The sequence below is a fragment of the Phascolarctos cinereus genome, unplaced genomic scaffold (genome assembly GCF_003287225.1).
Source record: "Phascolarctos cinereus isolate Bilbo 61053 unplaced genomic scaffold, phaCin_HiC Scaffold_2;HRSCAF=192, whole genome shotgun sequence".
NCBI classification, from domain to species: Eukaryota; Metazoa; Chordata; class Mammalia; order Diprotodontia; family Phascolarctidae; genus Phascolarctos; species Phascolarctos cinereus.
The window spans coordinates 24,191,514-24,208,328 of record NW_027555625.1 but is presented as its reverse complement, the minus strand read 5'-3'; the positions used below and the strand labels follow the sequence as shown (position 1 = coordinate 24,208,328).

Here is a 16,815-nt window from a genome sequence, read left to right as displayed (position 1 = left end):
ACCTGCCATTCGGCTAGCTGGGAGCACCTTCTTCCTGGAGAGTAAACTGACAGAGCTAGCTCCTCCCCTCAGCCCTGGAGGGTTCAGAACTCCCCGGAGCCGCCTCAGACTACTGAAAGCTGGTCAGACAGAGACAGAGGTGAGCCCTGGCTGGCCCTGAAAAGGAAGGAGCTGAGAGAGGAGGGGGAGGCTTAGCCTCCGCACCTCCTGAATGCCCCAGGAAGGGAAGACTTTTTGCTAACCAGGTTGGAGACTTAGATCCCACTAAATTCAGCAAACTTTCGTTAAATGTTTACTATGTTCAAGTGACTGGGCTAAGGACTAGGCATACATGGATGAGACATGCTCTCTAGGACCTTATAGTCTGGGAAGGAGGGCTGAGAGGAAGGGGATAAAATATGGAGGTAATTAACTATGATAAAAGCCAGAATGTGGGAGAGGCAAAGGAGACAGACCATGTACCAGGGTACAAAGTACCATGAGAAATTTGAGAAAGGAAAGATTTAGAGGTCAAGGAGAGCTTAAAAGTAATCCAGTCTAATCTTTCACCTCCCTGGGAGGGTTTACAATCAACAAACATTTATTAAACACTTATTATACACCTGGCATTGTGATGAGTGCTGAGGATACAACGACAGCAGCTAACATTAATAAGAATAACTAACATTTCTATAGAGCCTACGTTGGGCCAAGAACTGTACTGAGCACTTTAAAATCATCTCATTTGAACCTCACAACATCCCTGGGAGGTAGGTGCTATTATTATCTCCATTTTACAGATGAGGAAACAGAGGGCCCTGCCCTCAAAAACTCACATGCCCATGGGAGAGACAACAAACAATCAGCTATGTACAGACGAGATTTATGTTGTGAAAAGGGGAGGGAAGGTTCTAATTCCGGCAAGTGTCGGAAAAGGGAATTAGGGTTAGAAAGGGTAGTTCCAGACAGCTATGTCAGGCATGTTCCCACAGAAGGGTGTTAAGGTTAGAAAAATTACATCAAAAATGGAAGGAAGAAAGAAAGAGGAGAGGAGGAAGGAAGGAAGGAAGGAAGGAAGGAAGGAAGGAAGGAAGGAAGGAAGGAAGGAAGGAAGGAAGGAAGGAAGGAAGGAAGGAAAAGAAAGAGGATTCCAGATATGCATTCCAAGAGGACATTAGAGGCCATCTGGTCTGACTGCTTTGTTTTACAGATGCCCAATCTAAAGTCCAGAGAGAGAAGTTATATGATTTCCCCTAAGGTCCCACTGTCAGTGGAAGAAGTAGGATTTGGGCTTAATTCCCATGATCTTTACCTGCCTCTTGTTTTGAGTTAAGATTGGGGTGAGATGATGGGAGGAGTACAGGGAAGGCTCAACGGAGACTATGATGCTAGAGTTGACCTTGAAAGAAAAGAGTTTTTGTCTTGGAGTCAGGAAGACCTAGGTTCAAATCCTGCTTCACGTACTAAGCTATGGGGTTCTGGATAAATCCCATCACCTCTCTAGAACTCATTTTCCTCATCCTGAAATGAGAGGGCTGTACTAGATGGCCTCTAAGGTCCCCCTGACTCTATTCTGGGGTCCTGGGGTCCTAGGTAAAGATGAAGGTGGGACAATCTGTCCCAAGGATGTATGTGAGCAAAAGTGCAGAGGAACCAGTAGAGGGCTGCACAAGAGATGGAGACCAAGAACAGTACAATTTGACCAGAAATAGAATATGTGAGAAAAGGTGGCTTGAAGTCAGAGTGTGAATGGCCCAATATACCAGGACTGAGAGCCTATGCTTTATTTCCTAGGCAATAGGACACACGGATGGCTGCTGAGTAGAGGAGTCAGGAGACTGGGAGGGGCAATGAACAATGAGAAGGGAGTTGAAGGAGCGGATGAAGATCCCCTAGTCTGATGGTGGAGATGTAGTCCTTGTCCTGGGGATGATCCAGAAGGAGGGAGCCCCATCCTCTAAGAGGCTGAGTGTCCTGATGAGATCCTGCCCTTCAGGAAACTTAGAGATCTGATAGAGTTGAGAAAGAACATGTACAGAGAGATAAGGACTGAGCCAGAAGTATAGACACTAGTGCTGGGATAGGGAGAGAAAGGTGCCGGGTGGAGCTAAGTGACCAGAAGGTCTGGCCATCATTGGGTCCAGTGTCCAGGACCTTTGGCTCCCTGGATCCCTCCCCCCCACCCCAGATAGAATGAACAAGGAAAGGTGACATCCTCTCCACATCCACCTCCTCAACCACTTGGCCCCAGGGTTCACACACAGCCGCATTCAGAACCAGCCCAACTGGCTTCTTTCTGATCACAGCTGCCCTCCCTGACCTGACGCAGTTTACTGTCAACAGCCAGGGAAGAGGCTGTCCTTATGCTGAGTCAAGGTCAGTGCTTTTCTACTCCCAGGAGAAGCCAAGGGACATTCTACTTCATCATCCCATATCTGACACAGTGATGACATTCCTAGGGTCTGGCAGGGCCTGGTGTGGCTAATAATGGGGTGAGCATGGCCACGCCCCATGAGGAAGTGGCATTAAAGTATACTGCACAGATTACTAACAACTTACATTTATGTAGCAGTTAAGGTTTCAGGAGTGCTTTTCTCATGACACCTCTATGAGATGGGAAGCAAAATTCTTTTTTTTTTTTTGGTCTGGACCTGCGGTTTCATTGGTGTAGGTAGCTCATTATCCATGTAAGGCAACTCAGCAAGTCTTCTATCACTTAGCTGCCTGTGATATGAAATTATTTGCTCAGTGTCACCTACATCTATTAGGTGTCAGAGAAAGGACTCTACCTCAGGTCTTCTCGACTCCAAGACTGGCTCTCCATGCACTGTATGACACTGACTTTCCCCTCTCCCCTCCCCTCTTTCCCATTAGATGTGAATTCCTTTTGGGGAGGGGGCTTTTTGGGGGCAGAGGTGCCCTTTTTTGTATTCCTAGTGCTTAGCCAAGTGTCTGGCACAAAGTAGGTATTTAATAAATGCTTGACAAAACAAAAACTGAGTCTTAGAGAGAGGAATAACATTCCCATGTTCACCCAGCTAGCATGTGGCTGAGCTGTGATTTGAATGCAGGTCTCCTGACTCCAGATACAATCTTTTCACTATACCACACTTGTGTTCACTTGTTTTCAGTCATGTTCAACTCTTCAGGACCCCATTTGGAGCTTTCTTGGTAAGATACTGGAGTGGTTTGCCATTTCCTTCTCCAGCTCATTTTATAAATGAGGAAATGAAGGCAAAACAGCTAGTGAACGTTGAGGTCACATTTGAACTCAGGTCTTCCTGACTCCAGACCTGGCCTTTTATCCACTGCAGCACCACCTAGCCATTCCTCCTGTCATTATCAACCTCATGTCAGCCATCTTTGCCTACCACAAGGGCTACAGCTGCACTCCTACCTCCTTTATGATAAAGTGGTCTTGGAACAACCCATAAAGTAATGGTTGTAACCAACACTGCAGAAGAGAGCTGCTGTGTGCCAGAGAACTGGGGGGGGGGGTGCTGCCCACGATGCAGCTACCTGGAAGACCCCAACTTTGGTTAGGTAGGGTTCTCAAATGGCCTTTGACTTTTGTTTTCAGTTTTTTTTTCTTACTGGTATGGCCAGTATTTTATGAAACTTTTATCATGGAAAATCTCTTCTGCATGGCACAGTTCAAATTTGAAGCCAGACACTTGGCTTCAAATCCTAGCTCTGCCTGTGATGACCTGTGTGACCTTGGACATGACACTAAAATTCCCTAGACCCCAGTATCCTCATGGAGGACTTGTGATCTTCAAATGCATTTCCAGCTTGAGATATGTGCTGTGATTGTTGGGGGGTAGGGGGGGCACTAAGTCTTGATTTTGGCAACCTGACCCTTGTTGCCCAGTTAACTCTAACCCTCTAAGCATCAGGTAATGGAATGATCCCTTCAGAGATGCAGTATTTGAACCTCCTTTCTAACACTCACCATCTATACGACCTTACTTAAGTCCCTACCCCTATCTGGGTCTGTTTCCTCATTTGTACAAAGATCAGGTTGAACTTGAAGGTCTAAATCTATTTAGCCCTCAACCACAAAACAAAGACATAGGCATTATGAGAATCATCATCTCCATTTTTCATGAGGAAACTGAGGCACAGAGAAATTTCATGAATTTTCCATGGTAATACAGCTAGGGAATCTCAGAGGTGGGGTCAAACTAAAGTTTTTTCTGACTCCAAGTCTAGTACTCTATCCACTAGACCATGCTGCCCCTCTCCTAACAACATCATTGCATACCACAAAACCAAGGGGGAAGAGACACAGAGAGACAGAGACAGACAGAGACAGAGACGGAGAGAATGAGATAGAGACAGAGAGAGAGGAGAGAGAGCATTCATGTTCTAACAGCATACCATGGACCCTCAGAGCTAGAAGGCACCTTGTGGAGCATACAGCGCAGCCCAGCCCTGTTCAACACTCCCCTCTACAACCTGACAAGTGATCATACAGTCTTGAAGAGCCCTTAGGAGACAGAAGCTACTTCCTTCCAAGACAACCCATCCACTCTGAGGCAGCCCCAACTATCAGCTTTTTTATCCCATCAACACTAGATCTCCTCTGAAACTACATCTGGTCATTCATTTATTCAGCATTGATTAAGTGGCTACCCTGTTAGGGTACTGGGGATACAAAAGCCCTGCCCTCAAGAAGCTTACTTCCTATTGGATTTCACCCTTTGCTCCTCCCCCTGCCCTCCAGGACCAAGCAGAACAATCTGATCCCTCTCCCACGTGACAGTCCTTCAGCTACTGTGTCCTCTGAAGCCTCCTCTTCTCCGGGCCAAACAGGCCTAGTTTCTTCAACTGATGTTCATATAGCATGGTCCAAGGCTTGTTGTCATGCAGGTTGGCCTCCTCTGGATGTTCACCTGATAAAATGTGCCCAGAATCGAGCACAGTGCTCCAGCCACTGTCTGACCAGGAAGAACCAAGTGGAATGAGGGACATTCCCTTTGTACTAAACATCATTCTTCTCTGAATTCAGCCTGAGATCCCATCAGCCTTTCTCATTTACCACATTAGACTCAGATTGAGTTTGTCATCCACTAATACCCCAGATCTTTAGAGGTTTGGCCAAGCCTCCCCGACCTTGTACTTACACCATGAAGACTAATCCCTTTCCTGCAGGCTATGTGATGTGTTTTTTGAAGGCATTTAGGATACAAGGGTGAGAGTACAGTGGGGTAGTAAGGAATAGGAGGTAGAGGCTCCCGACGGCACAGTCCTCAGCCTCTGAAGAACCCAGGGGTCAGCTCCTTCCATAAGAACAACCTCCAGATTCCCTGCTGTCTTAGCCTAATCCCTTTCCTTCCCTCTTTCTGGCCCCCTGCTCTTCACCTCTGACCCCTGGCTCTGCCTAGTGTGAAGGGCAGGGCAGGGCCTTCACAGGAGGAGGTGGGAGGAGAAGCCAATTAGGCAGGGAGGCTCATTAGGAGAAACACCTTTCACAAAGGGCAGGGGCTGGGGCTGGAAGGAAGTGATGGGGGCACAGGGTCGCCCATGGAAAGCCAGGCTAAAACCCTGAGGTCTTTTCAGTCTTGGAGGGCACAGGCTAAGAGGGTCAGATCCTGTGCATATCAGCTCTTAGAGAGGCCAGAGATGGGATATACTCCAAACTCCAGATGACCAATGCAAGGGCACACTCAAAGAACAGCAATCAGGAACTTGAGAGATCAAGAGACTATGTCACAGGAGATCTACTGAAGGAACTGGTGATGTTTGCCTAAAAACAGGCAGTGGCAAAATGAGGGTCAGGGGGAGAAGGGAGAAATGATAAGATTCTAAATATCTAATGTGCTTTCATGTGAAAGTGGGGCTACACTTGTTCTGCTTGGTCTTAGATGAGAGAACCACCAAGCATTCTCTCATCTCAGACCAAGTAGAACAAGTTCACCATTTAGTAAAGACCTACTGTGCACCAGGCACTATGTTAGGTGTTAAGGACACTAAGATAAACTTCCTTCCAGGAGTTTACATTCCATGAGGGGAGATAACACGTGTAAATATACATAGATGGATGGATAGATATAGATAGATAGATAGATAGATAGATAGATAGATAGATAGATAGATAGATAGATGATAGATAGATGGAAAGAGTCTATTTATGAACAATCGGTGTTTTACACATCATAAAACCAGATATAACATTTGTAAGTATACTATATGTTACTATAAAGAATTTACCAAGGAGGGGCAGCTAGGTGGCACAGTAGATAGAGCACTGGCCCTGAAGTCAGGAGGACCTGAGTTCAAATCCAGCCTCAGACAAAACACTTGACACTTACTAGCTGTGTGACTCTGGGCAAGTCACTTAACCCCAATTGCCTTAAAAAAAGAAGAAGAATTTACCAAGGGCTTGAGTCTTCCTGGGAATTAGCCTCTAAACTCATACTGGGGACCCTTTACTGTGGGTCCAAGAATTTTATCTTCCCCATTAAGGAAAAGCTCATCTCTCTATCTGAAAGAATCTTCCCCTAGCACATACTGAACATCTCCCAAACTTCCTAAACTCTTTTTTGAACTCCTCTCATCCACCAGGATTCCTTCGAGGGCCATTAACTATCAGAACCCTTCTCTTCTTGGGCTGCAGTTTCCTAGTCTGAAAAATATGTGAGTTGGACTAAATGATCTCAAGGTCCCTTCCAGCTATGAATAAATATATGAATGAAAAAGGATTTACTATGTGCAAAACACTGTGCTAAGTAATGGGATACAAACAGAAAAAGCCAGAGTTTCTGCCCTCATGGGGCTCCTGTTCTAATACAGAGAGACAACATATAGGAGACTCCAGCTTTAAATCAGTTGGTGAGGTCCCCTGGACCTTAGGGTGCAACAGCGATTCAGATGGTTATGCCTCTTCTTTAATGGAATGTCCCTTGACAAAACCATATCCATTGCTGATGTTGATCCATTCGATAATGCAAAGGACTTCGGTGATAAGAGTTTTCTTTTCTGGGTGTTCAGTAGCTACAGCTGCAGTTCCCATAGAAGAATCTACCAGGCTGAAACTCCACAATGGTTGTTTCCCCAGATGATGCTCTAAAGACCAGGCTGGTAGGAGGGTTAGTGTTCTTGAAGGCATTGCCATTTCTACGACTCTTGAGTTTATTTGCTTATTGGTGGCAATTGGTCTCTGGTCTCTGATAATGGTGTAGGGATATTGGGGTTCCTTCTCCCCTAGAGTTATTCACCTCCTGATGGCTGTGGGGGCCAAGCTAAAAATAGCATAGTCTGGAGAGTACAGCAATGCCTGGAGCTTTTGGAATTTTGGTCCTAGCTGTCTCCACCAGGGTCCAGAAAGAGGTAACAGTCAAGGTGGAAGCAGGGTTGGACCTGAATGGCACAAGCTGCCTCCTATCTCTGCCTCAGCAGTGTACCTCTCTGCTTTGGGACTGGTCTAGCCACTGCTGTGGGTGAAGTTCATCTCCAACAGGTGGTAAATGCAAGACTCAACATCAGCCAATCAGGAAGCTTTTTGAACAATAGTCTGGTATATAGTAATCCAACCTCACCTTCCTTCTTAAATGTCATCTGATTAAACCATCCCCCTGCCACTCTCTGGGGGGAAGTGGGGAGGGGGGGAAACCCATCAAGCAGAGCAATAGTAGGTGGATAGACAGACAGACAGACCATAGATTATATGGATAGATAGATGTAGCTAGATAATAAAGATAGGTCAGTGGAGCATTTATTAAGTACTTGCTATATGCTAGGCATTGTGCTAAGCACCAGGGATAAAATATACAAGCAAATAAGATAATTCCTGCCCCCAATGAGTTTGGTGTCAACATTTGAAGGAGTTCTGGAAAGGAGAGCATTGTGCCTGCTGCAAAGAGGTCTGATTCTGAGGAAGATAAGGAAAAGCCCCCTGTTAGAACCTGCTATCTCAGGGGTAGAATACAAGGTTCTGGCTGGGGGGAGAGGAGGACGGTGGCTGGGGCAGACATTGAGGAGACAGAGAGTACAGAACACCCAAAGTATAGAACCCCTCTCTTCCCTCGAAGACCTCCCTTTCTGCATCACAAGAATCAAGAAGTAATAAACAGGTTGAAGTCAAAGGGAGTCAGATTTCAGTTCAGCAAAAGAACTTCTAGCAATTATCAAAGCCGCTGTCCAATTCTACCAGATCCAATTGAGTGGGCGTTTATGTCACACCTGCCATGTGTTAGACGGAAGGTTGGGCGCAGGAGATACAAAGACAAGAATGAAAAGGATCCCTGCCTTCAAGGAGTTTACATTATGGGGGGGGGGGGACAGACAACAATGTACAGAGATAAGTTAATACAAATCATAGGAAGTTATCTGGGGGTAAGGTATAGTCTGTAATACTTGGGAGAATCAGGAAAAGCCTCATGCAGCAGGGAATGTTTGAATAGAGCTTGGGATTGCAAGAAGTGGAAGTGAGAAGGTAGAGCATTTTAGGCATGGGGCCCAGCCTGGGCAAAGCATTGGAGGCAGGAGAAGGAATGTTGTATATGGGAAACAGCGTGCACACCAATTTGGCTGGAAGATAGGGTACATAGAATGGGTAATAGGAAATACACCTGAAAATGTGGGAGGCAGCTAGGTGGCCTAGGACATCTTGATGCGGGGAGGGGGGAATCAGCACCCTATCACTGAAAGCTCAAGCAGAGAAGTTTCATAATGGGGGGGAGAGGGAAGGGGTGAAGTGGACTTGATGTCTCAGGTTCTTTCTAACTCTAAAGCTGCATGGTACAGTGGAAAGGGGGCTGAATTGAGCATCAAAGGACCTGGATTCAGATCTCTGCTCTATTAGTGCCTGTGTGCTCTGGGCCAAATCTCTTAACCTGCCTCAGTTTCCTCCTCTGTAAAAGGAAGGGGGTTGGACTAGATGGCTTCTGAGGTCCTTCCCAGCTCTAGACCCATGATCACCTGGGTCTGTGCCAAAGGGAAGGGATAACGGAAGGTGTGGAAGAGGAAAATTAGAGGCAGGGTTTTCTGGTCCCTTGGAAAGACTGGGGCAGAGCTGGTAACAGAACTTGGGATTCCTGGTTCTTCAATAGTTAATGGTCCATTGCATCGCCTGAAGAATGGCTAGGATTGCCACATATGGACAACGAGGGGATGGGAAGGTGGTGGCAGTATTCCAGGCTCGGGAAACATCTGAGCCAAAGTTAGCCTGTAGAGCACATACGTGTTCATTAGCCATAGATGGAGAGGGGTCTGGACCATTGGGAGAGAACAGATCTTGAAAGTCAGGCCGATTCTCTTTTCCCTTTCTTCCATCCTCTCTCCCTCTCTGTGCCTCAGTTTCCTTGTCTATAAAATGAGGGGGTTGGACTCAGTGGCCTCTGGGGTCCCTTCGAGCTCTGATATCTTGTAAATGTACCATTCCCAATCCTTTCCTGCTGCCCCCAAATTTCTGCTGTCACTCCCATCTTTCCTCCTCCCCCTTTCCTATTACCACCCTCCCTCCTTCCCCAGCCCTTCTTCCCCCTGCAATCCAGCAACCAGAAACTGGCCAAGAGGTAACAGGGCCCACACCACATCGCTGTCTCCCGTGCCCCCCTCCCACTCCACAGCCTCACGCCTGGGCGACCCCAGCCTTTCTCTGCTGTCCCCTCACATGATGCTGCAGGTGTGCCTGGTCTGCTGGTCCCCAGCCCCTAATTAGTGGGCTGGTGGGGGATCCCCTGCTGGGCCTTTGACAGGGGAGCCAGCAGGGGGTGGTTGGGGGTAAGGGTTGGGGGTTAGGAGTGGGGGCTTGCCTGGGACTGACAGCCCGGTAAAAACTGTCAGATAGTACAATGAGCAGGTTACACAAGAGAAGAAGGGGGAATGGAGGCTGGAGGAGCTCAGGGGCTCCTTGAGGGAGCGTCTAAAAAGATCTGAGAAGTCCTGCTACAGACCTCATAGAAGTCATCTGAGCCCGCACCCTGCCTCCCTTCTAACCTTACCCACAAACATGGGCAAGCAGAACCCATGCTCTTAAAATCCTCTGAAGGGACAATGATTCTGATGACCAAGTGGGGACCAAGCCTCTGAATTCTTCCTCCTGTGGCCCCCACTGGCTCTGTGGCCAAGCTGCACTGCTCTGGGCCTCAGCCACCCCCTCTGCCTCACCCTCCCACCCCCTCCAGGCTATGGGAAAATGGAAGAAACCATCCTTGTCTCTCAAAGGCTTGCTGACCAGCCAGGGCAGATGGTCCATTTAGAGAGTCCTTCTGTATTCTGTTTGCTGAGTCTGGAGGAGACAAAGTGCCCACAACCTCAGTGAGCTCCCCATATGATGAGGAAGTCACAGTCCCTATCTCAGATGAGCTTGCTACCTAAAGCATCCATAATCCCCAATAAGCTTTGTGGGAGGCAGACCTCAAGAGACCTGGGTTCAAATCCTAGCAAGGCTACTTCTTCTTGTCTCTGGGCCTCACTTTCCTCACTGTGACCTGAGTAGGTCAGACTAAGACCCCTCCAGTTCTGCTCTCTAGGATGCTGAGGATTACACTATAATTCAAATGCTAGATTGTTTATGTGGAGATCCAAGTGAGTGAGAAGTCAGCGAAAGCTTCCCAGAAGAATTGGGCCTTGGGGCCTTGAAGGATGTGAAGGTTCAGAAGCAAGAGAGACAATTGAGCAGGAAAATTCTATTGGAGTGAGGTGTCCACTAGGAGGGAGAAAAGAGGTGACCCAGAAGCCAGGCTCAGGAAGAAAACAAGCATTTATTAAGCACCAGGAGTCACACTGAGCACTGTACAAATATTATATCATTTGATCCTCACAACCCTGGGAGAGAGGCACTATTATTAGCCATATTTGACAGTTGAGGAGATTGAGGCAAACAGAAGTTGGGTGACTTGCCCAAGGTCACACGGCTAGTTTTTGAAGCCTGGTTTGAACTCAGGTCATTCTGACTCTAGGTCCAGTGCTCTACCCACTGTGCCACCCAGCTGCCTAGAAAATGGAACCTGGGACATCTCTCCCCCATGCTGGCCCCTTCTTCCATTGGCGAGTTCCTCCTATGGCCTCCATTTTGAGGAAAGGCCCAGGTCTGACATTATTCATTCAACTCCAGCCCTGATTCTGATTCTCCTAGCTTGCACACCATACCCCTTTGTAGACTCATTCCCTTTTTCAGACCCTTTTATGTGTTGTCTTCCTGCACCAGAAAGTAAGCTCCTTGAGGGTAGGGACTGTCTTTTAACTTGAATTCGTATCCCCAAGGCTTACCAGAGGGCTTGGCATTTAGTCATTTCCTGTCGTATCTGACTTTTTGTGACCCCTTTTGTGAACCTTTTTCTTGGCAAAGACACTGGAGAGGTTTGTCATTTCCTTCTGCAGCTCATTTTCCAGATGAAGAAACTGAGGCAAACAGGGTTAAGTAACTTGCCCAGGGTCACACAGCTAGGAAGTGTCAGAGGCCAAATTTGAATTCAGGTCTTTCACACTCCAGGCCCCATACTCTATCCATTGCACCATCCAACAAATGCTTGTTGCTTTATGGGTGGCAGGACCTCTGAGTGATTTCTCAGTCAAAAGGGGACTTGAAGAGGATGAAGAGGATGGCTCTTTCCCAGATTTGGGTTCAAATCCTGTTTCTGCTACTTACTACGTGACTTTGAGCACTCAAACTCCTCAAGCTTATTCTTCCCCACTGTAAAATAAGTTGGTTGGACCAGATGGCCCCTGAGGCCCTAAGGTCTATGATGGAGGTAGGTGGGGGGAGATGAACTATAATTCTGGTTCCCTGAGTCTCAAACAGAAAGCAAAGGAATTTTTTGCGAAGGACAGACTCTTTGCAGTGAGCCCCTAAGCTTCCGCGGCCATGATCCCCCACTGAAAGAAGCCCCTCCCCCGGGGCTGGGACTGGGGCTGGGGCGGGGGGGGGGGCCGCTGATGGCTGTTTTTTGTCTTTGTCCTCTGCCCAATCCCTTCTTTTCTCCTCCTCTCTCTCCCCCCCCCCAGGGAGGTAATAGCGGCTGATTGTCAGGCTTAATGGGGATTTCATGTGACAGGAGCTGTGAAATGGGGGGGGGGGGGCAGGCCAGGCCGGGGTGAAGTTGAAAGACTTTTCTTCTGGGACAAGAATTGGCGATTTCTCTCCCTCCGCTCCCCACCCTGCCCCAGCCCACCCACCCTGCGTCTTTGCACCGCGGAGTTCAAGGCTTTCTTCTCGCCAACAGCTTAATGATGATGGCGTTGGAGTTTTCCGATGGGCTAACCCTTGTCTTTCTCTGGCCAGCTCTGAATGAACCTCTTTGCCTCTCTCCCTACTCCATAGATGCTGACATCTCTGTCTCTCTGTCTCTCTCCGTGTGTGTCTCTGTCTCTGTCCCCCGCCCCCTTGTCTTTTCGTATCTGACTCTCTCTAGGTCTCTTACTCCTATTTCTTTCTCTCCCTTCTCCCAATTTCTCTCTTTCTCTCTGTATCTACTCTCTGTGTCTGGGAGTCTCTCTATCCCTTTCTCCCTCCTCCTCCCCTTTTGCTCCCTAATTTTGTATGGTTGATATTATTGGGAAAAAAAAGTTTAATTAAATTTGTATCGATATCTTGTTTTTAACAGCCTAAAAATTCCCCTGCATATTTCTCCAGCTCTCTCCCAGAAAGCTATCCCTTATTTTAAAAAAGAGAAAGAAAGAAAGAAAGAAAATAAGAAAATAAAATAAAATTTAAGAGGAAGAATAGTAAATACCAGAACTGATTAATACCAAAAACATTTTTTTTTTATCCCATGTGATTTTTTCAGACCTGTAGACCCCCCACTTCTACAAAACAGTAGAGAGAGGTTTCTTCTCTTGTCTCTTCTTTGTGACTTTGTAACATTCCTTGTGGATTGTGTCGTGGTTGTTCTTTCTGTTTACGTTGTTACAGCCATTGTATTTCTCTTGTTTCCTTGGCTCAGCTGCTTTCACTCTGCATCAGTTGATATCGACCTTCCCATGCTTCTCTGTACTGATCACATTCACACAAGAGTCTGTCTCACTCTTGTACCTCAGTTTGTGCAGCCACTTCCCAAATGATGGGCATTTGCTTTATTTCTAGTTCTTAGCTACTAGAATTTATATGGGACTTTTCATCGATGACCTCCTTGGGGCATATGGCTACCAGTGGAATCTCTGGGCTAAGAGGTCTGGGGTCTTCAGCCACTTTATCTTTGTAATTCCAAAATGAATGCCCTCACTCTGACAGATTCATTAAAAATGCATTACTATGCCTGTTCTTCCATAATCCTTCCAACACTAGCTATTCCTGTCTTTTGTCATCTTTAAGAATATACATTTTCTATTGAGAGTGGGGCATGAATAAGGGCCTTTTTGCATTTCCTCATGGATGTTTCCTAAAAATACGGATTGGCAGCACTGAGTTACTGAGCTCTCCATATTCTTTCACTCAGGACAGGGATAGGGTTCTGGTGGTAACGAGGGGCTGGGGTCAGGGTAGGGTCTGGGTTAGATGCTAAAGCCAAGGTCAAGAGTCACTCTGTAGTGGTCATTTGGGGTCAGTGTGACTGAGGTCAAGGGTCAGTCTATAGTCAGGACAGGGATCAGTTTATGTCCAGGATGAATGGTAGGTTTACAGATAGAATTAGTTGTCATTCTTTGAACAGGGGTAGCAGGCAGTCTATGAGCAGAAATAGAGGTCAGGACTGATGGTCAGTCTGTGGTTGTGGGTAGGGGTCAGCCTGTGTCCAGGGCTAGGGACATAATATTGCTCAGTGGCTTGTACACAGTTAAGTCCCCAACCTTTGGCTCATTTGATCTTAGCTCTAACTACTGAACTGAGCTGCTGGAGGCCTGAAGAGTTACCATAGTTACCAGGTGCATGGAAAAGCCAGATCCAGGAAAAACGGGTAATCCAAATATCGCTGCTCCGTGGTCCTGGCATAGAATCTAATCTGTAATCTAGTTTTGCTAGTAGACAAACCTCCATGATTATGTCATCTCTGGGCCCCATATTAAAGGATTTCACATTTACATACCATATGATGGTTTTTTTTAAAAAAAGGACTTTTTGTCTTACTATCCACTGCATTTGAATTATCTAAGCCCAGATTCTGTTCCCATATATCCCCTATCAGTGTGACATATTTTACTAATAGCTAGCATTTATACATCACTTTAAGATTCACAAAGCTCTTTACATACATTTTCTCATTTGAGCTTTGCAGCAACTCTGTGAAATAGGTGCTATCATTATTATCCCCATTTTATAGATGAAGAAACTGAGCAGAGGTTAAGTGACTTGTCCAGAGTCATACAGTCAGGATTCATACTCAGAACTTCTTGACTTTAAATACAGCATTCTCTCCACCATGCCACCTAGCTGCATCCCTATTTTTTTTTCTTTCCAGTGAACGTAGGATGAAATCCTTAAGCTACCTTGGCCACGTACTTTTCTTGTGAAGGAAATCTTTTTAAGTCATAAGATTTAGATCTAGAAAGGACCTCGGAAGTCTTCTCATTCAATCCCTTCATTTTACCCAGGGGAAACTAAGGCCCAGTGAAGGGAAGAGATCTTGCCCAAGGTCACATAGGTTAGTGTTCAAAAGAGCCAAGATTTGGACCCAAGATCTCTGACTTCAAACTCAGAGCTCCTTCTACAACAAGAAAGTCACAGCTCATTGATTATTAATATTATTAGTGGAGCAGGGAACAGGACTGGGGGAATGGTGTGGGGGATGGGGTCATGTGGGATTCAAAGGTGGCAGTAAGGAGGTTCTTAGAGATCAGCAGCATGATTCTAGATCAGTGAGGAGGCAGGGTCCTGGTCATGTGACTGATGCTAATGAATGTTTTCTCTGCATCCATTTAATGTATACACTAAATGAAGCCATCATATGCAGCAAAGCAGGTATTCTAGTCCACTGTCACAGCATTTTTGTTTGGAGAACCCCTCGAACATGCAGGACAGTTTGAGAAACACCAGGTCAGTCCAATCTCTCATTTCATTGGTGAGGAAACTGGAGCCCCAAGAAGGTATTGGACTTACCCAAGGTCATATATCCAACTTGGGTCCAGAATCTAGAATCTAGGCCTCCTGACTCAGGAATCACACTTAATTATAAAATCTTGGCAATATAAGGGGAGCTGGGCTCAGTTTAAGTGAGCTTTTACCTTCTCTTTCCAGGAACCATGCCACCCCAATGCTAGTTCTACGCTCATTTGCATTCCCCTTGGTGCAGGGAGGTGGCTGGTCCATGAGAAAGTCTGGACCTTAAGCACTCCTCTCCTGGAGAGGAAAAGTGTGCATTTGGAGTTCTCTATCTAGACTCACCGATAGGGTATTTGCTGTTGGAGGCCTGAGTGCTAAAAGAAAAAGAAACAGGAAAAAGAAGGGGAAGGCATTGAACAGTTATCACAGAGAATAGGAATGAGCCTTGCTCTATCCAGCTCCAGAAGGGAGAGCTAGGAGCCAGGGGTGGATGCTGCAGAGAGACATATTTAGACATGATGTCAGAGGAAAAGCTACCCACCGGTTAGAGCTGTCCAGAGGTGCAGTGGGATGTCTCATAAAGTAATGAGTTCCCTGTCAATGGAAGTGTTCAAGCAAGGACTTGCTGATTACTTGTTAGACATGTTATATAAAGGATTCTTTAGGCATGGTCACACTAGGAGATCTCTCCTCCCACCCCATTTTGGAATGTTGGACTGCCCCTGGGAGCTGGGCTCAGTTTAAGTGAGCTTTTACCTTATTTTTCCAGGAACCATGCCTCCACATCATTCCCCTCCACATCAGGTTCCCCCACACTCCTTTCTGGCTCCTCTTTCCCTTTTAAGAATCATCTTCCCCCATCCAAATGTATTATCCTTGAAGGGAGAGATTATCTTGCCTGCCCTAGCACTTAGCACATATTAGGAACTTAATACATAACTCTATCTGCTTATCTATCTACTATCCATCCATCCATCTATTTACCTATCTCTATCAGTCTATCATCTATCTACCTATCCATCATCTATTGTTGTTGTTCAATCATTTCAGTCATGTCCAACTCTTCATGACCCCATTTGGGGTATTCTTGGCAAAAATACTGGAGTGGTTTGCCATTTCCTTCTCTAGCTCATGGTACATATGAGGAAACATCCATTATCTATATTATCTATCTATTTATCCATCTATTCACCTATCTCTATCAGTCTACTATCTACCTATATCTATATCATCTATATACTCATCTCTGCTTATTAGTCTATCATCTATCTACCTATCTATTATCTATATCATCTATCTCCTCATCTATAAAATGGATAAAAGAATTCCACTCTCTGCATCCCAGGGTTTTGTGAGACTCCAAAGAAATAATTTATGCAAAGTGTTTTGAGGTTGTAAGTGTCCTCTATATTATTAGGTCCCGACCTGTGCTGTTGTGATTGATATGAGTAACTCCCAGTGTGGAAACTCCCACCCACTGACACTGATCTACAATTTGCCAACAAAGTATAACATTAGAAAGTTCTTAGGCATCACAGAGAGGTTAAATGATTTGCCCTTGGTCACACAGTCAGTATATGTCAAAGGCAATCTTTCCCAGCTTAGAGGACAATTCTCTGTCCATGCTGACTTTCCGTCCCCTATTTTAATCTCGTTATTACTCAGTTTGATTCAGGGCACATTTGTTAAGGGACTACAACATGCCGGGCTCCATGGTAGGTGCCGGGTATACAGAAACAATACTCAAACAATTATGAATGAAATGCCCAAGTCCAGTGTAAGAGGCTGAGTAGGGCAGGGTTGGGCTGGGCAGGGTTGGGAGCCTGAGTCATTCCCACAGTGCAGAGAGGGAGGAGGAGTTAGCTATAGCTGCTGAGGCTGGAAGGGGCAAGGGAGGGCAAGAGAGGAAGCAACCC

At 46.2% G+C, this 16,815-nt stretch overlaps 1 protein-coding gene across 1 annotated transcript in view; it reads left to right on the top strand.

The window, feature by feature from the left end:
- The window catches only part of ATP6V1B1 (ATPase H+ transporting V1 subunit B1), a 41,493-nt gene that overhangs the window by 3,458 nt on the left and 21,220 nt on the right, over nucleotides 1-16,815 (top strand). The gene's annotated exons all lie outside the window — the stretch shown is intronic.